A 7,607-nucleotide genomic window follows, 5' to 3' on the forward strand; every position below is an offset into this window, starting at 1 on the left:
GGCTGTTTCCACTGTCATCCACCATTTGAAGAACTGCTTAATCAGTCCCTGATAAATTGAGGATCAGCTACAGAAAGACAACAGGGCAAGAGGTGGAGGAAGAAACACTCTTTACTTTACCTAGATCTGTAAAGGATCAAGGGCAGAACAACACATACAAAGCCATACAACTGCCTTTTTACCATGGCGTCGCCACTAGAGCCTCCCACATCTGTCTCCTCCTTCCACTTTTTGCCCCCTAACCTCATTCTCCTAACAAAGCCAACTGTACATCCTCTCTACAGACTCCTTTTGAAATATAGGTTATGACAAAAGTGTTGTTGCGCTATCATTACATGAAATCAGCAGCCCCTTGGAAAAACCAATCTGTCCAGAGGATGAAGAGGACAATAAAAGACACCATTTTGAGAAAATTCAATATGGCAGTATGAACCGAATAAAAATGCAGATAATGAGATTCCCCCACCCATCTTTCTTCCTCCTCCCCCTGGCATACCTCCCCTTTACACAATGCTCGCCCTGAAACTTCTCACCTCTCTCTCTCTCTCTCTCTCTCTCTCTCTCTCACACACACACACACATAACATACTGAGCTACTGAAACACAGGAATTAAAAGTGCTTTATGTGATAGTAATAAACTCTCCTTCTAGTGCATGTTGTTGATTTTACACTCAAATGGTAATAAGGACACAGATGATTACTATGGTTTCTCTTGCCTGTTATGCTAATGTGGCATATATGACTGAAATGGCTTCCAGAATGGGTAACTGCAAGTTCATATGTTGCTCAAATCAGTTGTGGTCCAAGTAGTCATGACTGTAATAATGATGTCTGCATACTAATTTTCTTCTGGCAATGGAGCAATTACCCCATTAGTATTTCATTACATGTTCTCAGAAATGTTTTGACTGGAAAATGGATAATTTATTTGATAAGAATACTTGTACTTGATGTATATTTTATTATTTGCAGTAGTTTAAAATACACATTTGCAGTGTAAATAGCACATTGTATAGGTGTTACTGTGGCAAAAATAAGCTGTTATGTGAGCTGTTATGTGAGCACAATGACATTTATTTTATGTATGGACTTCAGTGACAAAGCTTTCCGTCTGACATTCTATCCATAGGCATGACAGCATGGCACATTCATCTATTAGCTGCGCTCAGGCAGCAGAACTACACTTTGCAACTGTATATGTTAAAAAGTCCAGAAGGGGCCTGACTCAAACACACTCTCTTCTCGCCCTGTCATTCAGAACATTGGATAATACTTAATTGAAAGCACATATGTACTTCTCAATAACTACTAGAACATTCAGCACTTTGCAAATAAAATAATTGATATAATTAACAGACATAATGTCTGCAGTAAGCCAATTAGACTTTTTTCATGGATCAAATACAACCTTTTTTATGAGGACTGAGACAGTCTATTCTCTTCAATGAGATATTATGATTGATGCCTTAAAGCTGAAATAGTACATTTTGTATTGCTAATGGTGCATGAATGAAAAAGACACATTATTGAGTGGTATCCACAAGAGAATATACAAGACCTTTTACAAGTGCAATTTTGAAGTGCTGAAACTTTACTTGAGCATTTTGAGATTTTATACTTTAACCTCATTTTATTTCCAAGGGCAATACTGTATTGTTTGCTCTGCTACATTAAAAGACACATGTAATTTCTAATTAATTTACAGATTAAAATCTCACATGCAAAATAAATAATGCGCTCATAAAACATGTTGCATTACTTGAGTTGAATATAGTCAGCAGAATATAGATTCAGCAGACCAGCCACATCATTAACATGCTGTTTAGAGAAAAAGGCGGTAATCATGTAGGATAACATTTCTGTTGCTCAGGGTGAAGGTTATTAAAATCTATGCTAACACAGACAGCTCATGAAAAAATAATAGTGTACCAATGTGAAAGAAAGATGTTTCACTTACACCTTCATTAATAAATAATTTTGACCACTTGGGGGCAGCACAGCAGGCTGTAAACACAATATTGACATACTATCACCTTTAAAAAGTTATTTTAGTAAATGTGTTGGCAAACAGATACTGATACACTCAGCAAACACGGACTAACATTAGCATTAACTAGCATCAATATTCAAGCACACATTAGCATTAGTATTCATTTGGAGTTGTATTTGTGGCCATGTGATGGATGTGGCCTAGTTCACTTTCCTTTTAGGTGCTGGTTTTCAGCTCCTGTAGTAAATATCAGGCTCTTTATAGATGCTTTACTATGTTCACCAATTAGTCGCTACCCATGCCCTTCTTTCCCAGAGATTGATCAAACACTCACATTTGGCCTCATTTGACATTGCCAATGACGGCCGTTCACATTTGGTCTCAGGTGACTCTAACGACCAAAATGACTGTTAAATACCTGGGACTCCATTTAAGAAACCTCTTGGATGTAAAATGAAAATTTTTTGAAGTACCTTCAAGTCCAGTTGCTCTTGATTTAACCCCCCTTGGGTACACTATTAACAATAATTAACAATAAACTAAGGAAGTTCTGCCCATGTTTGTAAAATCAAATTATCATATTGCCACCTCTTCTGATCTGCTCATTCTGCCCCTCTACAGTATTTCTCCAGACCATCCTCATCAAGTTGATTAGTGTACTGAAGGGTAATCCATACTTACTAAATTGGTTTAATCCGTCTATCTTGGTTGTACATGGCCTTGTCTTTGTCACGGCTAAATGTAACATGATTAGTGAGGCTTTTTGTGGCAGTCGCAGACATCCAAGGTATCCTGCCTCAACAGCCTCAGCACAAGCCTGGGGACGTACTGAGAGTCGCGTAAATGTCAGGTCTGTTTCCTGAGACAGCAATTACTAAGCCACCTGCTTCACCAAGATTGTCCGGACTTGTGGACATACACAGTTGACACTGTTCATGAAATGCATTCTTTAATATTTTTGAACTGTCAAAAAACTATTTTCTCTACCATGGAAAAACATGCATACTGAGACAAATTAATACAATCGCATCACTTCAAAGTCTACTGCTTTCCAACCACTCCACCTTGTTCTCCTCTGTAGTCCTTAAGTTTCTGAGCGTAAGAGACAAACAGAGTCCCTTTAACTATAGTAACTCACTCTCACTCCTGCCTGTGTGCGCACGGTGCGAGAGGAGAGATACACAGTGACTGAGATTACTCTGAGCAGCATGCAAGGGGAATAAATTAGACTACAATGTAACAGAATTTTGCATGCTTCTCACTTTCCCCCTGATGGTCGGAATACATCATTAGATTTGTTGCTAGTCACTTTTTACAAATAAAGTCACTGAGAATCTGAAAATGTAGTCAGCAGACCAAACCACTGTGAGGCATAAGAGGGGGGAGGACATAATCTTTCAAAATTTTCAAAATGCATTGGATTAGTAGAGAACAAGAACCGTTGACTATTACTATACTATTACTACTGTGACGAGTATAAGTATATCAAAGTAATGTACAATTAGTATATAACACCAAAATATATATGAAAAGCAATATGTACATAAGTTTTATTATTTGTTGAGTAAAATTTGAATACACTACACCATCAGTGGTAAAAAATTAAAATCCAGCATGCTTATTTTTTTACTTGCAGGGAACTTGTTGCTAAGATCCGTGTTGCATCACAGGTTTAATGCAAAAGCTCTATCACTAAGTTAGGGATGAAAGCAATTTCTTTAACTCCTAGTAATATGCCAACCATGATTGATTTAGACCTCCAACCCTTCAATCACAGCTGGTACCTGTTGTACCCAGATATTGCACATAGAGCAAATTGGGTTTCTAAACTGGGAATGTATTATGATAGAGAGAGTGAGCATGCATATTTTTCAACCTCACTATTTGGAAAGTTGTGATAAAGGGAGTGTAACCACTACTCTTTCTGATGAATTTAAAGAGTGGGAATAAAACATGCAGTTTGGGAAATGTAATAAAAACCAGTAACTGCAGGAGAGCGTGTTGTGTTTTGAGGGGAGAGGAAACATTAGTAGTAAATAATTTCCCACCCAATAGACCCATAAACTATGGAGCCTAATCTCAAGAGAAATTAAACCTCTGTCAATGCCTGCAACGCAGAGATAAAGAAATATTACTTCATGAGGCAATGGACAGTCATGCTGGATGATAACATACAGTAGGTCAGGTTGTTAAAACCTGTGGAAGCACATACACCTTAAAGTTAAGCACACTGCTGTTACTGATTTTCTGAAAAAGGCTGCTTTAGAAAATAAACACACAAAGTGTGATTGAATGAAGTTAAAGGAGACCTGAGGCTTCTAAGGACCTGAAGCCCCCTGGGTCTTATTTTCAACAAATACACTAATAGCCAGTTCGCTATATATCCTATTTGTGTGTTCTGATCTAATAGTCTGTGTGGCCTCTGTGGGCAGACATGTGTTGCTTCCCCTGACTCCACATGATGCCTCCCTCGAAAAGGCCATAGATACTACCTTCCATAATGGGAGCGTGGGCAAGAGGAAATAAGCATCGCGCAGGACAGGACCTGTCTTGAAGCAGAGGCACAGTGATGTGAACTGCATTCATGCCTTCCCAACAGTCACTGTGAGCGTGGGTTTTGAGTCACAGAGGGAAGACATTGAGTTCCAAGAAATGTTTTCTGTCACTCCATGAAAGTGGACAGATCTCTACAAATTTACTTGTGTTTTTACGGACTCTGTGATGAAGTTACCCAGAGAACAGGGTCATAACTGTAATTCTCGGATGCTTGCAACCCCTAATAAATCGAGCTGAAACACCCGTGGCTGTCCATTGTTCACCCATATCACCTTCCATCATCTGGCCCTCACTTCCATCAGGCAGTGCTCTATCCCATCATCCATCACTTGGAGGGGTTGTCCAACGCTGGATGCCCCTGATCACCCCTGATCACCCCTGACTAGCCCTGACTAGGGGCCTGTGCTTTCTGTAGTAGATGTGAGTCCTGATAGGATGTGACAACTTTATTAGGCACAAATCAGGCAGCCGCGGTTTCATTCTCTGCTGGACATGTGAGCGATGTGCGCCCCGAGCTGTGCTTTTCTTAACTGGTGGGATTCTCTCTCTTTCTCTTTTTATTATCCCTTTTTATTTAAAGCCTCCGGGCCTTTGTCAGGCATAATCTGCCCCCCCCCCCGACCATCTACTACAGGAGCCTTTAGGGGACACACGTAGCTCGGATTGTTGGTCCTGTCATTGGTGAACAGTGTCAAGCCCGTCAAACAAATGACTACACGTCACGTCTGACCATCATTAGCATCAAGTCACATCCAGGCACATGACATGGTTCCTCAACATGTCCACAGCACGCTGCACATATAAAGCCAGCTGTAGAGGTTTGTCGTAAAACACTTTTTATTTCTAATAAATCCTTTTGACTGTCATGGGTCAGGAAGAATAAATCTGAAGGCACTGAAAACATGATTGGCTTTAGCTGTAATAAATGAGTACAAGGATAAATAATGATTTTTCATATCTCCAGTATATTCCATTTATGTCAGGTGAGATTTTTTTTTTTAGCATGACGGAGAAAGGAGAAATCCCCTCGTCAGTATGTTACGGACAGTAGGAATCCTGAGGAGATTAACACAGGCATGTTCCCAAAGCTCCTCACTTGAGAGCAAAATGGAAATCGTCCAATTTCTCTGAGAAAAGTTTAGGCAAATTGAACAATATTATGGACAGAGAGGGAAGACAAAAAGGATTTGGTGCATAAACATTTTCTCTGCACTCCAGCAGCATTCACTTGGGTTTTGTTAACAGTTCATGCCCCAGGGGGAGATCTGAAAAGAAAGACGTGAGGACGGAAAGCATGGGCAATTTCCATAAATCCCTTCTTCTCTTCGCATATGTATTCAAGTGAAAGTGTGTTGTCTGAAAACAGGCAAAGCAATAAGTCCCTTTTACATGTGCAGTGTTGCAATGTTCTATTTTTAGGTCTTGTAAGATGAACATTAGTTTGGCATGTTGATCTCAGGTGAAGTGAAAAAAAACCCAATCCCCAAACAATTCAGTACAGTCTCCAGTGAGAAGGATTTACCACAGACCTCCTGCATTTGTAGTGCTGCATTGGAGGACAAAGCACATTTCCTCCCCACTGTTCAATTAAAGCAATGACTCTAGCCTCTGTCACAGCAGATAAACTTTGTTTCCCGTAGAACCGCTAATAAAGACGTGTGGTTTCATTTACGTTAAGAGGTCAGTGCATATTACATATTTTGCTACCTCAGAAGCAGTATCTGGATGGTGTTTTAGTGGCATATTTCCATAGTAAACTTTTCCATCTATCAGTTGTTGATCAGCAGCAAAGGGAAATGTTCCCTCTTTTCCTGTTTCACAAAACACCCTCATTTGTATGAGTAAACAGCCAGTCTCCTGCAACCAGACATGGCCACAAATACAAACATTGTTTTCCCTATTGCCTTGTCTGTGATGTGTTACTGATGTTTTGGGAATGACTTGGAAATTATGAAAAATACTGAGCACCAAGTTGGATTTTTAAAAGATGCAGTGACATTTTTTGTTTCATACTTCTCCTTGTTTTTAAATAATTTGGCAATGATTCAACAATCCACAGACAAATCCTGAAGGCACAATGAAAGCAATAAGGCAAATGATCAGCAAATAAAGACCATTATTTTTCAAGAGCATGAATAGGAAAGTCTGTCGTATTAACAATAAAACACCTCATCATCTTTCCTCTCTGAACATAACCCTATAACACAGTAGTTCAACAAACTGCAGGTTTTAGATTCTCTTATGATTTGTACTGTAGATATTAACATCTGTGCGTATGTTGGGGAGAAGGGCTTGTGGATGTGTATCTGAGTGTGCAAATCAATGTTCCTGCATTTACGAGTGAGACAGAATCTCAAGGGTGTAAAGTGTTAAACTGGAGAGAGATGATGTGTGTGCGTGCAGAGTAGGCCTATAAGAATGTGCATGCGTGAGGCAAAGGTGCAGCAACATTACAGTATATTGTACAGCTGCACACAGGTTAAACTGTCAGCAGCTGGTAGCAGCGGCAAAGCCAGGCAACTCCACGGTAGAGCCCACGCTATAAATTAAATTAACGTAGATGGGCTCATTAGCACTCAGCTGGTTACTCATGGAGCCTTCCGGCATGCATATGCTTTTGGCAATACAGTGAAGGCTGTCAGAAATCAGACTTGTCAACTGCACAGGACATCTTGTAGATTGGAGTGTATGCTCAAGGTTTTATAGCAAAACCTCCAAACCTCCTGGGATCAGAGTGAGGTGGATTTTTGAAATATACAAAATAATGTATTGGACTTGCTTCATGGACTGAATTTATACAATAATTTACAATATATACATATTAATCTGAGGCTTGCCTCTTACACCCATGATTTAAAAAAATATCCAAGGTTGGCAAAATAAAACTGCAAACTTTCAGTTACATTAGGATTTTTGCATGGCAGACATATAAACTGGTCAAAGTCAGAGAAGCTCAGTTCTTATTAATAACATTAGGAGTGTCTCAGTTTCATTCAAGTGCCCCAGTAAGCCCTGATAGTGTAACAGTGAGGCGGCATGCACAACAGAACCCCGAAAACT

This window comes from Micropterus dolomieu, linkage group LG16 (genome assembly GCF_021292245.1).
Source record: "Micropterus dolomieu isolate WLL.071019.BEF.003 ecotype Adirondacks linkage group LG16, ASM2129224v1, whole genome shotgun sequence".
Classification (NCBI taxonomy): Eukaryota; Metazoa; Chordata; class Actinopteri; order Centrarchiformes; family Centrarchidae; genus Micropterus; species Micropterus dolomieu.